General features: G+C 43.4%; 1 protein-coding gene across 6 annotated transcripts in view; it reads left to right on the top strand.

Annotated features, from left to right (window-relative positions):
- Positions 1-21,671, top strand: part of MEF2D (myocyte enhancer factor 2D) — a 139,609-nt gene that overhangs the window by 48,935 nt on the left and 69,003 nt on the right. For 3 of the 6 annotated variants that reach the window (XM_075843535.1, XM_075843529.1, XM_075843531.1), the window contains exon 2: positions 6,141-6,206. The exons of 1 other annotated variant lie outside the window; for it this stretch is intronic. The gene's annotated coding sequence lies outside the window, so the exon portion shown is untranslated. Of the gene's footprint in view, positions 1-6,140; positions 6,207-12,178; positions 12,273-14,407; positions 14,588-21,671 lie in introns of those variants that run through there. 2 more of the 6 variants (XM_075843530.1, XM_075843533.1) reach the window with 2 other exon arrangements.

Raw genomic sequence — 21,671 nt, 5'->3', positions numbered from 1 at the left:
GGCCCCATGTTTGCCACTTTTTGGAGTCCTTTTATGGATACAGTAACCCAGGTGTGATAAGGCATCCTACAGATAAATGAATGCCTGAGTGACAGTCCCCTTTAAGAGTCAGCCTCTTCTCAAACCATTAATAACCTTCAGGACGACATTTGCCAGGTGCCATTACGTGAAAAGCAAGCCGCGTTCTCCTCACCATTATTGAGACACGCACACAGGAACAACTCGGGGGCCATTAAAGGTGCGGAAATCAAATCTAGCTGAGAAGACAATTTTTATATCCGTGATCCGAGGTTTGTTTAACATGATCCGCTGAGCAGTGTGATATCACCTTCCACCTCTGTATCACAGCCTACGCTCCGAGCACCGGGAGTCGAGAAGTCTGTCAGGGGCCGATGTGGAGTGATAAGTGACGTCATCAGCATCACAGACAGACCATAACCTGACCCAACCAAGTCCCTGTCCTTGACTGCCTTGTCCCTATAGGATGGCAACCCTCCCAAAGAAAACAGCATATAGAATGCCACCCTGATGTCCATAAAGCAGCTGTTGGGGCAACCTTCGTACTGTCCAAACATATTATCTTTATTATATAGCAGGGTATGCTCTCGGCATTGTCGGATTATACACTGAGCCGTCCTGTTTAGCAGAGTTTATGCTGCGTTCATGGTTCTTCTGGTAATTGTGCCGTGCATCAGCATTTCTCGTTTATTTGCATACATGCTTCCTCATGTGTAGTAAGACTTTTTTTTTTTTTTTTTGCAGGCATCCGTGTTTTATTTTTTCCCGTGTCCTACCAGACCTGATATGTGTAAAGGGGGTTGGAGATGCGGCAACGATACCTCATCCCCACTTATGGGACATAGTTACTTCTACAAATCTACCCACTTTAATAGACCAGTTCTTAATTCTGGTTAATGGTCCATATTAGGTTTTGGGTTTTTTAATCGAGATGGTCCACAAAGTCCTCAGTAGAAGTTGACTTTACGTGGTAGGTTCATCAAAGTCTTAGGAAGTGGACCACACAATGTCCATAGACCTCAGAGGAACGTAACGTGTTTAGTCTATTGTCTGTTCACCCAACATCCCCAAGAACACGAGACTGTATTGTCTGTGGACAGTGTCTTATGTGTCCTACACCATTACATTCACCTTAAAAGTACCACTCTAAAAGTTGGCACGTTTGTTCACTCTTGTCCAGCAATACCCGAGACCATCTGATGGTCATCGAAGAACAGCCAGAGAAGTCCAACCCTTTCCTTCACATGTCTATCGACCATTGTTCTTCGGGACAACTTTTTGTATCTCTCGAAAGTTGGGTGAAACATCCCAAATCTGCAATATTTCAACTTTAGGAACTATTATTTCGAAGCCTTATGTGTCATTCTGGTGTTCGTGTGAGAACCTGAGGAGGAATGTGTCAAGATAGGAACAGTGAGAAGTAGTTAATTTACAAGAGATGATGAAGTCTGTAGACAATTTGTCAGAAGATGAAGCAATGAGATGGACAAGCTCATCAGTCGTCCTGGTGTATGTCAAACCACCGTATCTGCTACACCGAGATGGTTGCTGATCCTGAACATGACAAATGAGAGCAGACTACTGATAAAAATCCCATTACTCTCTTCCTTTAAATCTCGAAATGTGTTTTCAGTGGAACATTTGTCCAGACTTTTTGTAGGACAAAACGAGCCAATGTCTCCCGTCTCTGGTCAAGGTGGGTAAAAAGTTGGGCCTTGTAACTTTCCGCTACCTTCTTGCGGAGTAAATGCCATTCTGCACCAATACAAGGAATGCCCCTTGACTTGTTAAACAGCTTAAGGTCTTGAAGACTCATCGTGGATGAGCGGGCCGAGCCGTGGGCTGTGCATTCCCCATCGATTATCGCCTGAGCTCAGAACAATATTACACAACTGAAAAGAGAGAACCTTTCACTTGGAAACAAGAACATTGCTCTGTCAGGCAAGAGAGAGCCCAGGCTCATCCATTGTTTAATAATTTAATTCACTTAACAGGCTCTATCGGATTTTACTTTTTACTTGATTGGGCAAACAGGATTTGGAAACCCATGGGTGATGCCACGAAAGAGAATTTAGGAGGAGGGAATGAGCAGATGAAAGCTGGCAGAGCACTGGGGAATAGAAGAGAATGGACTGGAATATGGAGTTCACATTTGAAGCTTCGGCTTTATCTTCTTGTCTTCATCACACTCTTGAGCTTGCCACTGGGGCTACTGGGGGTTAAAGAGCAATTCCACTCACATTTGATATTGACATCAATAATACAATAGAGTTTTCTAAAGCCACTTAAAGTTTGGTTTTGCTGAATTGTTTTGTTTTTAACGTCACCCTTATCATGCATCAGGATGGAACACAGATCTCATATTATATTATCTTTATCCTGAGAGGAGCTTTTAATCCTGTGCTCTTTGTCGCCCCCTGCTGAGTAATTCACTTTTATTTCCATGCTAAGGAAAGTGGGGGAAGGGAAGTGACAACTATTCTAAGCACATTCCTGGCTTGCTAAGTGGTTGTCACTTAACAAGACCATTTGGGCATCTATTCCACTAGTACTAATATAATATTCCTTTCTATGTACAAGAATATAACTACTATACTACTGCCCCCTATATACAAGAATAAGACTACTATAAGGGTATGTTCACACGGCGGGGGTCCGTAACGGCTGAAATTACGGGGATGTTTCAGCCTGAAAACATCCCCGTAATTTCAGCCGTTCCGGCATGTGCAGGCGCTTGAACGCCGCGTCAATTACGGCCGTAATTAGCGCTGCTATTCATTGGAGTCAATGAATAGCGGCTCCAATTACGGCCAAAGAAGTGACAGGTCACTTCTTGTACGCGGGCGTCTATTTACGCGCCGTGATTTGACAGCGGCGCGTAAATATACGCCTCGTGTGAACAGACAAACGTCTGCCCATTGCTTTCAATGGGCAGATGTTTGTCAGCGCTATTGAGGCGCTATTTTCGGGCGTAATTCGGGGCAAAAACGCCCGATTTACGTCCGTAAATAGGCCGTGTGAACATACCCTAATACTTCCCCTATGTACAAGAATATAACTACTATAATACTGCCCCTATATACAAGAATATAACTACTATAATACTGCCCCCTATATACAAGAATATAACTACTATAATACTGCCTCCTATATACAAGAATATAACTACTATAATACTGCCTCTATATACAAGAATATAACTACTATAATACTGCTCCTATATACAAGAATATAACTACTATAATACTGCTCCTATATACAAGAATATAACTACTATAATACTGCCCCTATATACAAGAATATAACTACTATAATACTGCCCCCTATATACAAGAATATAACTACTATAATACTGCTCCTATATACAAGAATATAACTACTATAATACTGCTACTATATACAAGAATATAACTACTATAATACTGCCCCTATATACAAGAATATAACTACTATAATACTGCCCCTATATACAAGAATATAACTACTATAATACTGCCCCTATATACACGAATATAACTACTATAATACTTCCCCCTATATACAAGAATATAACTACTATAATACTGCTCCTATATACAAGAATATAACTACTATAATACTGCTCCCTATATACAAGAATATAACTACTATAATACTGCTCCCTATATACAAGAATATAACTACTATAATACTGCTCCTATATACAAGAATATAACTACTATAATACTGCCCCTATATACAAGAATATATTTACTATAATACTGCCCCCTATATACAAGAATATAACTACTATAATACTGCTTCCTATATACAAGAATATAACTACTATAATACTGCTTCCTATATACAAGAATATAACTACTATAATACTGCTCCTATATACAAGAATATAACTACTATAATACTGCTCTCTATATACAAGAATATAACTACTATAATACTGCTTCCTATATACAAGAATATAACTACTATAATACTGCTTCCTATATACAAGAATATATCTACTATAATACTGCCCCCTATATACAAGAATATAACTACTATAATACTGCTCCTATATACAAGAATATAACTACTATAATACTGCTCTCTATATACAAGAATATAACTACTATAATACTGCCTCTATATACAAGAATATAACTACTATAATACTGCCCCTATATACAAGAATATAACTACTATAATACTGCCTCCTATAGAGAATACTAGTACTATTCTGTTTATTACACACTATTGACAACAATGTGGATTTGAATAGGTTGGAGAATTTTCGTTTCTGTCTGGGAGTCGCTCTTTAGACTGGAGATGGTTTGGCGTACATCGGCACTTACATCATAATAAGCAGTCAGCCATTAACCTGCATTAGATATGAGGATTTATGTCATACATGAGATGTAATACGGCCGTTCGTCTCAGGCGGTCAGTTAATATCTCTGCTTTCTTAGACATATGGCGAGGAGATACCTGATGATCATCCTATCAAAATGAAAAGAATCATTTGTGGACATGTTCCTCAATGCAGTGAGAAGATGACAATCAAGTAGCACAATAAGAGGACCACAAGACTCTGTTTGATATACTTCACTATGTTTTCTTCACATTACATAATGAGTAATCATTGGAGACCCCGCTTAGCTCCCAGTCTCCATACAAAGATTGTACAACACTGTTTGAGTCATGGAACCATCTGCTCTGACTTTCGTCAGGATGAGTAAGAACTCTGTGCCGACGCCAGTGCTTACCAAAGAGTATAAACATTCTCTACTGCCATATGTCTGTGAGATCTAGTCCCAGGCCATGTCCTATAATCACCAACGGGAGAAGAGATGGGTGGCCATTCGTTAGCCTTCACTGTCCCTAATTTGACCAGTGTCACTACCTGGAGGCTTTTTCGTGATGGGGTTTCTACTGAGTACTATTAGTGATGGTCCTATACTTTTTTCGACGGACGGGGCAAATTTCCATTAGTTATATTTTCTGTTTAGATTACTCACATACAATATAATAATTTAGCAGGAGTCCAATGTGATCCAGGAACTCTAGATGTCAAATATCGGAGTATCACTAACCGGGTCTTGGTTATTACCGAAAGAGTCCTTGTTGGATATAGATTGTACTGCTCAGATTGTTGGGACTTTAAGGTTATGGTCAACTTTTTGCTATTTTTTGACATGTCACTGAGAATTTTTGGGGTTGGTGAGGGTCCATAGTTTCTGTATCTCTAAGCTGTGCTGGTGACCTCCTCAATTTTGCAATGTCTGAGGGTGTCAGAAGGTAAATAATGGTGAACCTTCTATTCCACTTGACCACAACTCCCCAAGATTGTTGACCTTTCTGTGTGGTCTTTCCGTTGAGCATTGTGGTTTCCACATGACCCATTCCAGTCCAACAAAGGTCATCTTCCATTGAAATTGTCCTATACTTAAGTTCCTTCATGGATATCCTCGGCATCATCTTAAGGTGGTCATAGACTCAAAAATATCTCCTACATCAGTTGAGTTCTCCCACTTGAGCAGAGAACGATATTTCTTCCAATCAAGTCACTACGATTGACCGATTACGTTGGCCACATGGGGGATCATCGTCCATTGTCGGTGAACACTACAATAGTAGCCCACGTATTATTTTGTCACTGGTGACTATGACCAGCAGTGGTTGTTACATGAGTCTTCGAAGAAGAGGAAGAGCTCAACTGCATTTCTCCATCTCCTGGTTGGATTGTTTTCCTTCGTTGGCTGGAAGGGTTAAGATCGTAGAGTACTGAGAATTCCTTATCGGAGAGGACTGTGTAGAAATCAATATTTTCCTTGCGTTATTTGTAATTACACTCGGCGGCTTTCCTGCCCCTGAAACCCCAAGTCCCCAGGTTCAGCTATGACATTTGGCCCGATACGTTCATGCCTCGTCTTTCATGGTGATAGTGGTGTGAGACCTTTAATGGTTCATGGGCCATGTCTAACAACGTGTAACAATGTTCGTATTTAGAGCATTTCATGGTGTCCACAGCTAGGGAATATTCGGCATTGTGCTCGTATACTTCTTTTTGATGCCAATTAAACCATATCTCCACATAGTCGCTCGTATTTTAACCCCCTGGCGATCTGTAACACAGCTGACTCCATACGTTTCTTCTCTTCCAGATATTCCTCGTGGACATTTTTTGTTTCCCCTGAATGATGAGCAAAGATTTCGGGAAGAACCTCCAGGTAACTATTGACCCATCTCAGATTAATAATAATGACTTTTGTTGCGTCTTTGTAAGTTGTCAAAGGGAATCATTAGGACTTGTTGTGTTGTGTCCTACAAGAAAACAGGTGACACCACTGGAGATGTAGATACCACAAGCTCACTCGGATTCTCATAGGTCCAGAAGAGGTGGGGGACATCTGTCTTGTTCAGTCAGTGGTGGTTGTAACACGTAGACACGTTCCAACCAAGATCAGATATTTTTTAATTATCCGGCCAATTGATCTAAAAAGAGACCTCGCCTCCACCGGAAATTGACCAGAGTGTATGTTCATAGACTGCGATGTGGGGGATCAAGATAAGAACCGGAGGAAAACTTACCACAATAGTCCCAGGTCTTCCTCATTGTAATAATGTGATGTCATGGTGGGAGGTCACATGGGTCAGTTATTCTCGCTGATGTCATTACGTGATATCACATCCTTTACTACATTGAAGTCGTGGACAACCTGACAGAAACAAAGTTACACCATTGTGGTCCTATCGAAGCACCTACTACTTCTATAGGAACTACCTGAAAGTAACCAGCAGATGTAGGGGCCGGTTTGGCCACTTTAGTAGATGACTGTGACTTTTTGGGTTTAGTGCCCATGAAATAGGAACCTTTTTAGACATCTGTTAGGTGCTAGTTGCACATTTTTAGGTATGTTGGACCTCTTTGGATTTGTTGTGCTCTGCCATAGACCAACAGACTATCCGTAGAGAAGATTGGGGTAGGTTATAGTGGCCAATTATCTGTACACCCATGGCCACCATCACTCCTGTATTATAGTGGAAAAAGACTGGTCGCCATAGGGTTGGCAGCATATATCGGGTTGCTAATGTTTTTGAAATGCGGTAGTATCTTCTGGTTATGCGTCGTGTTTTTTGGTAATTTCACAGCTAATTTCTGTTGTGTTCAATGCAGAATTGTGAGGAAAATTTAGATTCCGCTTACTCGTGTGACCTTGTTGGTTTCGGAGTTCCTTATGGGGTTGTCCAGGATTAGCAAAAACTTCTGTCTTCCGAAATCAGCACCACACCAGTCCACAGGTTATTATTGGTATTACAGCTCAGCCCTATTCACGTCAATGCAGCTGAGTTGCAATACCAGACCCAACCATGGCTAGATGTGGCGCTGTTTTTAGAAGAAAGCAGACATGTTGTTTTTTTTTTTGTTTGTTTTTTTAAATTCTAGGCAACCCTTTTAAATAGCAACTCCCTCTCCCTTTAGCTCAAAAAATCTGCTGGGAAATTTGAATTCCTATCAAACAGCAGCCTGCAATCTGCAGACAGATAGTCAAGGCAACCACAGGGAGTCTGAAATTTCCTTGGCAGCCCCGCTGTATGCTGAGCACTTCTATAAATAATGTATGGATGTAGCAGAGCTGTAATTGTCATTTAACGGTTTCTTCTCCACCACTGGATTACAACACGATGACAACCTCAACTCTGCTGCTTCTTTACTGGTAGGGAATTACTATATCAGCGATTTTTGTCCCGAGATGATGGGATGGATGGCATGCATCAGCAAAAACAAGGGACGCTATCTGTCTTTGGAGCCCCCATTGCTCTATGTACGCCCCTACCGCACAATATTCTAAGTTTATGGGCTACTAAGTGTCTGCTGGGAACTGTAGTCCTCCACTCAGACCTGCTTGTGAGAGTGAGAATTTGGCTTCTCTTACTACAGTTCTAGTATTTTTTTCTTTTTTCACTCTCCTTCCTCCCTTTTTAACTGTCTGGCCCAATTACATCAATCTGAAGCTCTGGTGGATTATTCCTCAACCAGAACATTACGTTCTATTCCACATGTACCTCCCCGCGTCCGTAACAGCGCCTGCCCCACAACAGCTGAGCAGAGACCTCCCCCTCCTCCTTCCTTTATCCAGCAAATGAATCCGTTCCCCGACCCTTAATGCACATTGCGCTCTCGGTGGCAGCCCCTGCTGCATTCTGTGATCCATGGACCATCCAGAAGCCCCGAAGGTGGTCAGCAGTCCGATGGCCGTTTCCTGCGCCCCCCACCTGGATATAGGGCATGCAGAGCATTTGGGGTTTTACTGAGCCCAGCGTCCGTTTTTGCTTGGAAAAGAGGGGTCACACCAGAACAACACCGATGATTTAAGTGCTGCTCCTGCATGCACCGGTGCTGCGTTGCAATTTTGGGAGTCATGGATCAATAACTGATTTTAATTTTTTGCGGTACACACACCTATGTACATATAGACATGAGCTATATTGTACTGACAATACATTATGTTGTGATATCAATGTGATGGGTATATTAAGGAGAAAACGGCGACACAGGGAACTCGGGATTTTTTTTAAATTACTTATACTGTATTGATCCTGAGTTACATCCTGTATTATACTCCAGAGCTGCACTCACTATTCTGCTGGTGGAGTCACTGTGTACATACATTACATTACTTATCCTGTACTGATCCTGAGTTACATCCTGTATTATACTCCAGAGCTGCACTCACTATTCTGCTGGTGGAGTCACTGTGTACATACATTACATTACTTATCCTGTACTGATCCTGAGTTATATCCTGTATTATACTCCAGAGCTGCACTCACTATTCTGCTGGTGGAGTCACTGTGTACATACATTACATTACTTATCCTGTACTGATCCTGAGTTATATCTTGTATTATACTCCAGAGCTGCACTCACTATTCAGCTGGTGGAGTCACTGTGTACATACATTACATTACTTATCCTGCACTGATCCTGAGTTACATCCTGTATTATACTCCAGAGCTGCACTCACTATTCTGCTGGAGGAGTCACTGTGTACATACATTACATTACTTATCCTGTACTGAACCTGAGTTACATCCTGTATTATACTCCAGAGCTGCACTCACTATTCTGCTGGTGGAGTCACTGTGTACATACATTACATTACTTATCCTGTACTGATCCTGAGTTACATCCTGTATTAAACTCCAGAGCTGCACTCACTATTCTGCTGGTGGAGTCACTGTGTACATACATTACATTACTTATCCTGTACTGAACCTGAGTTATATCCTGTATTATACGCCAGAGCTGTACTCACTATTCTGCTGGTGGAGTCACTGTGTACATACATTACATTACTTATCCTGTACTGAACCTGAGTTATATCCTGTATTATACTCCAGAGCTGCACTCACTATTCTGCTGGTGGAGTCACTGTGTACATACATTACATTACTTATCCTGTGCTGATCCTGAGTTACATCCTGTATTATACTCCAGAGCTGTGCTCATTTTTCTGCTGGCACTGTCACTGTTGTACATACCAGACATTTTTTTTTAGCTTGAACTGATCCTGAGTAACAACTTATAATATCTAAGAGGACAGTTTATCTTTACCTCTGAGGCTATAGATCAGGGGACTCATTCTGAGGATAGACATGCGATATCCAAGCTTGAATAGGATCCCTGGTCCCTACAGCGCAGAGCTTGCAGCCCGACACACGCACACAATACATACACTACTGCTCAGCCCTGAACAATAGAGGCTCAGTCAGCTCTGAGGACTGGAAATGAAATATTCTCGTGGTTTCCGTTCAAGGAAAATGAGAAGAAAATGACATTGTGGTGAGGAGATACAGTGTGTCCAGAAACACAGTTGTCTCGCAACTGAGGACTTGTGTCCTGGCCTTAAAGTGACACCAACACTAAAGTCCCTCTTAGCATTATGTTTGTCAAGAAAGTCACTTGTGACCAGTGTTTCCCTCCATTGTACAAGCAAGGACAGTGTTTTTTTTTCTTTCTTAAAAACAGCGCCACACCTGTTCACAGGTTGTACATGGTATTGCAGCTCAACACTGTTTACTTTGATGGAGCTGAGCTGCAATACCAGACACAAGGACAGCTGCGGTGCTGTTTTTGGAAGAAAGTAGCCATGTTTTTCTAATCCGGTGCAACCCCTTTAAGTAAAACGGTCCTTTAAAGTTGAGCATGAAGATCGAAAATTAACAGGGAAACCATAGACGTGGGGTTTTACTGACAATGATTTGAATATGGTGATGTGAAGAAACACTGATGTGGTTTCATGTGTGAGACGGGGTGACGGGTTTACTCAATTCTATGGAGGCTCCCACATCATTTACAGGGACTGCATTCACTGAGGACTGACTAAGGTAGAAATCAAAGGTGGCAGGAGACCCCGCCAAAAACAGCACGTTCATAAATGTCCTCGAACGGCTTTTATGGGAAACCACATCGTGATGGCGACGGGATTGAGTGAGGCCTGCACTGACCAACATGTACCCATGTCATGTGACTTTGAATTACCAATTACATCACAGAGGACTGATTTTGCGGTCAGTAACTGTTCATTGGGTTGCAGTCCATCGAAATCTAGTAAAATTGACTTTGCTGGATTTTCGGATAATCGTAGGATGACGTGTAAAAGGGGTTTTACACAGGACGATTATTGGTCAGACAAATTCATAAAACGCTCGTTGCAGATAATTGCCCTGTGTAAACAGAGCAGCGATCACCAGATGAACGAGCAATCGCTCGATCATATCGTCTTAAAAAAAATTAAATATTATCGTGTCGGCAGCACATCTTGGTGTGTAAACAGGAAGACGCGCTGCCGATGTGATGATAATGTATGGGGACGAACGATCGGAGTAACGACCGCTCATCCCCATCCATAGCTCCGTGAGACAGGAGCAAACGAGCGCCGATCAAAGATGTCTCGTTGATCGGCACTCACTACACCGGCCGCTTATTGGCATGATCCCCAAAAAAAGGTTAAAAAAAAATAATCTGATTTTGTACTCTTCTGGATTATTTAGCAGTTTGTCGAGGGGAACAATGAGACATTCTAGATTATCCAAATGCCAAATTGAAGGAAATTCTCGGTACACCTTGTGCCCTTTTTCAGTGGTCACAAAATAGCTGCTCATACTGCGTGTTATTGCGACCTCAACGTCTTCTGTTGGTGTCTATCTCAATGGGAGGGGGGGGGGGGGGGAGTCATTCACCGTGTTAGTTTTAAGGTCACATCCCACGTTTCGGGTCAGTTTGGATCGTACCTCTACCCACAACTAAGGTAAGGGTTCTGTAACTTTCAGGTCCGCATCCTCCACTGTTTCAGTAGTATCGTATGTGGTAAGGAAGGAGTTAACAGCCCCCACTCGGAGTCTAATCACCCTCTTTAACACCTACAGCCAGTCCATTGCCTCGATAGTCAGAGGCTTTATCAGGTCCTATCAGCAGCACTGGCCAATGTACAATCCCTCCGGACAGCAAGTGGCTGTTTACATAAGATGACCTCCAGACACCCCGTGTGTGGGGCACAATCTAAATGGGCCCCTTTCCCCCTCGCTGAAGTGATAAATAAGGGAAAGATTAGATCACGTTATCTCCTTCGTTCCACCTACAGTCTGATTTGTACATTGGAACATTTCCTGAGGTGGGAACTCAATGGAGAGGAGACCTTTCCCACTGCCTGAAGAATACTTCTTCTGTAGGCTTCATCCTAAAGATCTCCATAGACCATGAGGACAATTTTTGGCAACGATCAGGTGAAATATTCATAGGAACGTCGCTTAATTAAATAAACTGACCAGGTTACCAATTATTATTGGTGGTTCTATGGTGGCTAATGACCAACCGGTCCAGAAAATGAACGATAGGGTTGGGAGTTGATCTCTCAGGTGAACTCATTCGCTTAGGGCACCATGGGCCAACTTAATCGGCTATTCTTAGGAGTATTGCCTTAATGTTTGATCCTCCGTGAGACCGGAGACTCCTTTCTTGTGTCTATGAACAAGTTATGAGGCTCGTTCTAGATCTACTTGGCCGTAGTCCCCTGGCCAGTTTTGCGACTGCAGTTGGGGTTTCTTCCATGATCACACAAGGCCTTCGTTTTCCTGTGTTAGGTATAACGCCATAGACCATTGGTCATAAGATAAGGATTTTTTTTTTTTTTTTAAGCTGCCCGGACATTTGGGAATTTGGACGGCCGTTTTCTGAACAACTTGTCATACACAGTTGGTCTGTGAAGATCGTCGTTCTGCACGGCAACTCCGTAAGTTAAAACGTCAAATCACTCATCGATCTCTACTTTGACCTGTTGTCTGGTCTGGGCTTCTATTTAGGGGATTCAGATCTGTTGTTTGGCATCAACAACTTTACAGGACTGCACCCGACAACAACCGAAAAAAATCCAACATGGCTGATCAACTTTTCCACAGATATCTGCCTTCGGTAGGCATCAGTAATGCTCGTTCTTATCACGAATGGCGCCGACAGTTGGCCGAAAATAGTCTGAATTGTCCTTTACAGCCAACCAAAATCTCTAGTGTATGGCCAGCGTTACTCCTTGGCGGTCATTCAGACTATTAAAGATGACACCAGCTGAGGGTCTTCTTTACATGGCATCAGCTGCTGAAAGAGTGTTTAGGTTGCCCCCCTGATGGATCTTGGAGGTCAGACATCTCCTAGACTATCCATATCGGTCATTTTTGTTCATCACCTTGCACCAATTAAGAGGTCTTGGGCATGCAGAGATTGGCAGTCTTTTTGAGACTTCTCTGTATAGTAAAAAAGACACATGGACGGGGCCAAGTATCCCTAAAAAAGTCTCACAGTGATTCCAAATATACCTAAAAAAGTCTCAGGGTGGGGCCAAATATCCCTAAAAAAGTCTCCTTGAAGGGGCTAATTTATTGTATTAAAGAGACAGTAGACTTATTTTTATTGGCTTCTGTCTATGCCAACAACATTTAGTGGGTGAAGGAGGGCATCATACTTTTAGTATGAGGACCCCTGGATGACTTATAGGCTTCTAATATCTTTATAGGTGTAATACATTTTGCCGTTGCTAAAGTTAAAATATAAAAAAAACTTTATAGCACCCCCCCCCTTCTTTTTATTATGTTCCTCGCCGATCCATCATGCGGCTACACGGCTGTCTAATCGGGAGAAAGGGTGTTCTGTAACATTTAGTGGCACGAAGCACTAGTAAGATAATCCATCACCAGCGTACCTTCAAAGCTGATAATTACAGACGACTCTCCGCCCCCCCCCCCAATGACAAGTGACAATGTAGACAGCTGAAGGAAGGGAATGGGCCACCAGGCAGGGCTCATAAAATCATCTCCAAACACCAGGTCCCATGCCATGTCCTACATACGCAGAATTCTTAGAATTGTATTGGAAAAATAAAAAATTCCCCGTAAAAAAATATTCTATTGAACTGTTGCTTCGTTAGTTGCGTCTGGAAAAGCTGGGTGACCAGCATGGCGGGTGACCCAGCGGTCTTGGGGTTCTGAAAGGCAAATCTCCTTTTTGTGCTGCTAAATAAAAGCAGGACATTCATCAATACACCAATAGACCCATTTTTGCCATTCCGGGTCTAGAAAAGCTGAGTGGAAACCCTGGTGGGAGGTGTCATAGTGGCCACATTGATGGTTATCCAGCATTCTGATGAACCGCTGAATAGAATTTTTGCAAAACCTATAAAGTTAGATTGAATGTTTTTGGTTGCAAAAATATTCCCGCGCACCTTTTTGGATGAAAACACAAGGCCGGTATTCGGGCAATTTTTTTTTTTTTTTTGAGCAGCGGATCATCAGAACTTCCTTAACATCCTGTAGCTCTTTAAAGTGTAAATTCCCACCATGGGCAGAGGTGCAAGATTTCCACGGCCCAAAAACATCCTGGTGGGTCAATTAGCTTCAGGCTGACCTGGCCCTGGTGTATATGTGTTTATTACGGGGGAAGAGAGGAGGGGTGTCTAAATGTTGGGGTGGGGACTGGCTTGATTTGGGTCTGGACCAAGTCCCACTTCCCCTCGTACGAAGATTTTTGTGTCTCGTAAAAATTAAAAAAAATTCGGTAATGAGGTGCAAAACTTAACATTGTTAGTTTAACACTTCGGCTACTGGGCAGGGGGGAGGGACCGGTTAAAGTCGCACTGGAAAGGAAATCAACTCAGCGGCTTTCTTTTCAACAGCTGTTTTTAAGGCAGGAGGCATCCCCTTCCCTCCCCCTCAACCATACCCTCCTCTCGCACTCACTCACATACAGGCAGCCCCCCTCCCCTCCTTACATCTGTCACTGCCCTTTACCCGCTGACGGCAGAGGTCCTCTCTGTCACTCAGGACTAGCTGTGTGAGTGTGTGTGTGGTGGGGGGGGGGACCTTCCACACTGTTTAGTGACAAACTGGGGACACTTCTTCTTCTTCACTGGTCCTTGTGGCTTCAAGCGTCGGAGACCGAGAGGCCACTTCTTCTTCTTCTTCTACTCAATCTCCGCACGCCCCCCTTCTTGCTCCAGTCTCCGGGGCCACTTCCCGAAGGAAGAGGGCCGGGAAAGACGGTCGTCGTGGCTCCCTGCTTGTAAGTACGTCCTGTATTTTTTTTTATTTTTTATTTTCCTTCTACGGCCGGCACAATCTGCAGGCTTAAGGGTCTCGTCATTAGCACTAGCTGAAAAGATTGTACACGCGCTCCTTATAAGGCTTGGCTTATGGTATACAGTTCAGGAGCCTAATCTCGCCGACAAGGCCTCTCGTTTTATACCCTCCTTGGGTCACCCGGCTTTGGCTTAAAGCGAGTCCTCTGGCTCCTGTGAGGGGGGGGGGGTGACAGGCCAGGAAACGCAACGTCTTGTTTATAGTCCTCAAGAACCGTGTTTCCTTGTAGCAGAGATCATATCCTGGACCCGACTTCCCGAATCCTGGAAACTGTAAACCCCCACCATCATCTCATCCAAAAATGGCTGCACCGGCATAGAGTTACATATGCCTGTCCTCCTCTGTACATGTTGTGGATATACCCTACTGTACCAGGCGTAACATGGGTCACCTTCTTGAATTATGTTGGTAGGAATTAAAGAGCCCACTGCGAAAAAAGTGGTGGCCCGCGCATGGTCACTACGGCACCTTCAGAGACGTATTCTGTGTTTTACCCACACCCATATCACTTTACTCATGACGGCCGATTAGATTGTAAGCAGTTCGACACAGTTTTTGTAACCCGTAATGTAGATAGCGCCAACATATAGATCACCGTCCCCTTCTTATCTGTGACACATGAGCAAAGACGGGCAGAATACACAAATGCCATGTTTATGTTGCCCCGTTGGGATTTGAACCCATGGTCACTGCACAGACCCGCATTGCCATCACCGTTGCCGAGCATGGGTTATGCTATCTAATATATATATATATATACACATCCCCACACGTGGTTTGGTTGCTCAACCTGTGTGACATCCGGGGAAGTGAAACCTGGATGTAGGAGGTGAGGTGCGTAATTGAAGCTGGTGTGCCAAGGTTCAGGCAACTGGTTGTGTCGAAGTATAAAGAGAATTAAAAAATGTTCCATTCCGGCAAAAGAGGAACTTGTATGTAAATATATGGATAGACTGGCAGCTTTAGTTTCCAGAACCGTCTTCGGCTGTTTGGAAAAGTTTTGGCACTTTTTTTTTTTTTTTTTTTTTTGGTCTAAGAATTTGTTTTGTTCAAAAAATGCCTAAAAAAACCAAAAACATTATTTTGTAAGTACAATATACAATGTTTCACCAAAATTTACAAAATCTGGCTTGGTAACAATACTGTAGATGGTGTCATTGGTTAGATTCTGTCCCAAGTTGGAATGGTGATTTGTATTTGTAATAATTTTTGTCAAAAAGTTGCTTCGGCCGTCAGGACGTTCTTGGATATGCTTTAAAAAAAATTTTGGTGGTTGGTGGACGTTAATACTACGAACAGTGGGCTGACTACCATGTGTCGGCAATAAAAAATATCTGCGTGTATACGTAAAATAAAAATTCCGATAGTTCACAATGGAACAGGTTTCGGATGGCGGGGTGGGGGTGGGGGGGGGGTTAATTCGGTGAGGTGCTCGGCTTGATATTGTACACTTTCTTGGCTAATCTGGGCTTTCCATTCTCTTCGTTAAGTTGAAGATTTCACAAAATAGAATTTTCTGCTTACAAAATACATTTTGTCAACGTTTTTGTGAAAAATTGGTCCCACGATTGTTCGATCATAGTGATCTACTGACTTTCAGAATGAAAAAACAAATGATTACAAAAAAGTATTGAAACCACCTGATGGGGGGTGGGGGGCTTGGGGGGGGGGGGGGTTTATCTGCCTTTGGTCCAAATTTATGTAACGCCAAACTTTTACTTGGATGATCTTCAGTTTAACGAGCAGCACATGGACGTATGAGGTCATACAGTGCTCACGCATGTTACAAATAAATGACACGTGTGGTCATAGGTCATCCGATAGGTTGTTTGTTCAGTCTAGTTCACAAAAAGGATAATGAAAGCAATCATCTGATTGGTTACAACATTTGCAATATTGTCACTGATGAGCATTCTGTATGCGAATCTACAAAATGTTAGAATTTAGTGATTTACAAAATTCATTGTGTTTACAAAATACATTTTGTGTCCTTTTAGTGAGAGATTTTTTTTTGTGAACTATTTTATACTTTTCTAACCCCCAAAAAAAATATTTTTTTAATTTGTTTTTGTTATCATAGCAATATAGTGAGTCTTTTTTAAATGTTTTTGACTAATACAGAAAACTTTTTGTTTCTGTGGTTCTTTGTGGTTTACTTCTTTCAGCTTATCGAAACTGTGAAACGTATACATTTTATACACCATATGTGTCTTCTGGACAGTGCGGTGTCCCAAACTTTTAGCTCAAGTGGCAATAGCATGTGTCTGGGACCCCAGTGTGGGTCGCAGTTCCAAAGCACAGGCCAAGATTCTGTGCCGGTAACCATATACATACGTCTAGTATATACAATGAGCTTGTGTTTTTTTTTTTTCTTCTCAACTGCGGTGCTTTTACCAGAAACCGATTGTTCCTACAGATCATGAATAGTGAATATATTTTGCCACCAATTTCTGCCAGAAATTGTCTGGTGTTTATAGTGGTGAGTGTCGGTGGCATTGTGGGCCATTATGAAGTGATTGTAGGGATATTAGTGGCAAGTACTGGCTCAAAGTGTACCAGAAATAATGGTTTTACAATAGACGTGAGTGGTGATGGGTTAGAAAGGTTCTTGACTAGTGGCCGGGGTAACCCATTGGATCTCTGTCGGATATTCCCTGTTCGAGTTTGTCTGTTGGGTATCCATTGGTTACGTCCATTGCAGATAAGTCTGTCGGATATGACGTATGCATATACATCCGTTGGGTCTTCTTTGGATATATTGTATATAGTTATAGCTTTTGGATCTAAACTGGGTTTGCCCTATGTAGTTATATCAACTGGGTCTCAATTGGTGGCATCCTATGTGGATATGTCTGAGTCTCCATTCGATATGTCCGATGTAGTTACATCAGCTGGACCTCCATTGCTTACATCCCATGCAGATGCTTCTCTTGGGTCTCCATTGCCCACGGGTCCTTTCAAGTTACGTCCGTGTGGTCTCCATAGGTTATATCCCATGTAGACATGTAGATACTTCTACTGAGTTTCCATTATCCTATATAGTTTCCTCAGTAGGATCTCACATAGGTTACATTCCATACAGATACTTCTATTAGGTCTCGATTGTCCTATGTAGTTACGTCATTTGGATATCGTCCTATGCAGATAAATATTTTGGGTCTCCAGTTGGAGATGTTTTATGTAGATCGGTTTGTGGGGCTTCTGTTCAATAAGTTCTGTACAGTTAAGTTAGTTGGGTCTACGAAAATTGGGTTACCATTGGGTACGTCGATACCTTCATAGGATGTATCCAGTGCCCAATGGTCTACTTGATCTATCATGGTACCTGGGTGATACACAAGCAATGGCCCCTCACTATAGATACTCTTGCCAGCCAGATCACCAACTAAGAACCTTCATAACTGCAATGGGTCACTTCACCCGTCTTAGGCCCCATGCACGTGGCCGGGCCCGCGGACAGCCGCCCTCATTTACGGCCCGTGTTCCCATACGAAGTATGGGAGCACGCGCCGTAAAAGTCGAAAGATAGGACATGTCCTATCTTTTGCGGTACGCTTCTACGGCCTGGACACCTTCCCATAAATAAACGGGAAGGTGTCCGTGGTCAATAGAAGTGAATGGGTCCACAATTACGGACTATTTTTACGGTCGTGTACGTAGGGCCTTATTGAGATCTTCACTTCTGAAAATGGGTTTAACAGCACAGACTAGAGGCAAGTCTGAACGGGGTCCAAGGCAGTATTGTTTGTAATTGTAAAGTATTGGTAGATGTTGGCAAGCCCTCTGCCCAAATTAGCAATTGTGGCATAGTGTGTGCGCTATACAATACCCGTCCTGCCGCACTTATACCATCACCCCTAGTCCGTGTAGTCTCTGACCCTCCCCCCACCCGATAGCAGAGGAAGCGGAGCTGTGCGCGGCCTTGGTGCATGTTCATAGCATGCATCTCAGTTCCTTTTTTCTGCTTCTGGTGTAAAACACAAATCCTCAGTTCTTGGCACTTTTTGAAGAAGCGGCGATCTCCTCGCACGGCGCTATTCAACCAACACATCTCTGCGCTACCCCCACACTACCACCAACGCACTGATGTCATGTAACGACCGTAATATCCCTTTAAGGCAGCAAGCGTCCATGGGTGCGTTCTAAAACGTTCCTGATTTATTGGATGGACATGAGAGAAGATAAGTGTATAAATAAAGTTTATTGAAGAGAGACCAGGAAGTGCTCACCCTTTGTACTCAAAGCTCCTGCGGCCTAACCAATCAGAGTTCAGCTTTCGTTTTCTGCTCTGCACTCAAATAATTAGACGTGGGCTCTGGTTGCTATGGGTTACAAACCCCCCGCCCCCCCCCCCATACGAAGTCGATATGTTAAAAATGAGAGCTCGGCCTGTGCTTTCTTCAATAAACTTTATTTATACAATTCTGGAGAACGCCTTGAAATAATAGCGACCCTCAACGAAGACCCGCAGCCCAATAAAATGGTTTTAATGTCAGATTATCAGGTAGTCCTATGACCCAGACCACTGCAGTGCCGGATTAACAGATGCCGGATTGATGGAAATTTTTCGTGAAGTTCGCACACAGTGAACCTTATTGTCTGATTTGCCTTTTGGATATGAGGTCAATTGTGTTTACTTGCAAAATATTTGTCAAGTAGCTCATAGACCCAGCTGCCATATTCCTGTGAAAGTCTGTCCCGTGTCTCATGTCGCTTACGAGACTTCCCGGCTTTGTGTGGCCGTCTCCGCCAAAAATAACGTCCGTCGTCACAGAAAAGTGTCTTTTTTTTTTCATTTGTATATGATTCTCGTATTGAGAGACGTTTCCAAGATGGCGGTCAGTCTGCGAAGACTAATATTGAGGGGGCAAATATTTAATATTCAAAATGTACCCCTCTTAAAGGGCAACTTCATTATTTAAAGGGTAACTCCATACAGCTACTGGAGTTCACCTTTAATATCCCTTGCGTTCACAGATGTATCCGACCGTGCCGTGATTGCCGGTCACATTGCGCCAGGTTTCCCTAGTTGTTGTAAGGAGGTTTTGTCGCCTTGGTGGAGCTGCGTGGACGTGGCAGGTGAGGTGTTAAATAGACAGGTTTTGTGTGTTTTTTTTCTCCTAATGGCTGTAGAGCGGCGACAGGCGGCAGCTGAAAGGCAGCTGTCCGCTCGTATCTCAACGGCTGCCCAGCCCTGTGCTGGCACGAGCTGTGAAAAGAGGCACTGTCTGAATGGGATGGGCGCTGTGGGTAAAGTTTACCCCCGGGCGGTGGGACGACTTCTCACGTGGGCTCCGCAATGCCCTCCGCATCTGGTTAAATTGCTCTATTATGCATGTGTTCGTTGTCGTCTTCACCCCTCTAGATTCGCTATGGAGGGCGAGGTGACCTTCACAAGGTCATGGAGGTATCAGGGGTAACTATAGAGGAACAATTCATTTAATAATACAGGGTTTGTTTCCGGGACTATGGGGCTCCTAGTGAAGCTCCGGGTCCGGCCAAATGACCGATCCCTTACATTGACCTTGTGAGGTTCGCGATTTCCTTACGGTAACGCGCCCCCCCCAAGTGTCAAACTGTCTTTGATATTCTGCAAATGCAAAGTGTTCGCGATCTATGTCTAATAATGTTTTATGAAATGTGTCCCTTCTTTGGTGGCCAAGAAGCCCTCCGGGCCATTGCTATGCGTAGGGCTACGGTCTCCTTACATCTCCCACTTCCCCTCCAATAGGCTAGCGACTACCGCATTAATAGTATATGTGCAGAGAGAACCTTTCATGTGTGTAAATCATAGGAGCGGCGCCGCCTAGTGGACGAATTATAATGTAAAACATCACTAAAGTCCTTTTATAGTCGAGCTGTTATAGACTCCGTTGCTTAGTTTCTGTTTCTGGAAAAGCTGGGTGACCACTTGCAGTTTGTACTGAACTTCTGTATTTGTTGAATCAGATATTTTAAAAAATGGCCGCCGTCACCACATGGGGCATTTTGTGCCATTTAGGATCTTGTTCGTTTTAAGTGTGGACGTTGGCCGGCAATCAGTCTTCATCTTCTACTATCATGCCCCTTCACCATAAGACGTGGCATCAGGTGTTACCCACATGCCAATCACACCTCCTAAGCCTAACGCAGAATGCTGGACGCCTGGCGCGGCGAAAAACAAACAAGGCCCCGGCTTCTCCTCACAGCCCATGTTATTTCTCTGGATCAGCGAGCAGGAGATGCTGAGGCAGCAAGTCAGTCCGAGCCTCTCCTTGTCTGTGCGACTGAATACATATCACATGGCCGCCAGCCCTGCTCCGTGTGCCCACCTTGTCAGCATGGGCACCCCGCTGTGCAGGAGCTGATGCCCCAACTTTGCTTAAAAACATACACAATTTAAAATAAAAAATAAAATTTGACGTTGAAAAAAATGTAAAACCCCCTGGTAAATATATCCTTAAGAATCGTACTGTTTCTTTAATTGTATCTGTTTCTGGGAAAGTTGGGTGACCATCAATATGGCCACCATTGCAGCTCCCACAGGGGCGGTCACCCAGACTTTTTTTTGCTAAAAATCTGTAATTTTTTGCATCAATATAGCATGAGAGCAGATGCAGAGCAGATTTGTCATTCAGTAGTGTGGAAAAGCTGGGTGACGGTCCTTGTGGGGATTGTGATGGCTCCTGTCAGCTGGAGAGGGAGGAAAACTGGGTATAACAAATATTGTGGCATTTCAGGAGGCCGGGAAATCGGGATGACAGCCCATGAGGGCACTGCAATGGCTCGTTAGCTAGCGAGGGGACAAACTGGGGCATGGCAGACTTGGCATTCAGGAATCTGGGAAAGCTGGGTGATATCCCATGTGGGAACTGTAATGGCTCTTGTTCACTGATGCGGGAGGAAAAAGCCTGCATAACAGACAGGATTTCCATTCAGGACTCTGGGAAAGCTGGGTGACAGCCCCTGTGCGAACTGGTCTGGCTCGTGAGGGAGAAAATTATGCATTACAGATTGGCCGGCCATTC

Source organism: Rhinoderma darwinii, chromosome 12, assembly GCF_050947455.1.
Source record: "Rhinoderma darwinii isolate aRhiDar2 chromosome 12, aRhiDar2.hap1, whole genome shotgun sequence".
Classification (NCBI taxonomy): domain Eukaryota; kingdom Metazoa; phylum Chordata; class Amphibia; order Anura; family Rhinodermatidae; genus Rhinoderma; species Rhinoderma darwinii.
This window is presented reverse-complemented; position numbering and strand designations above follow the sequence as displayed.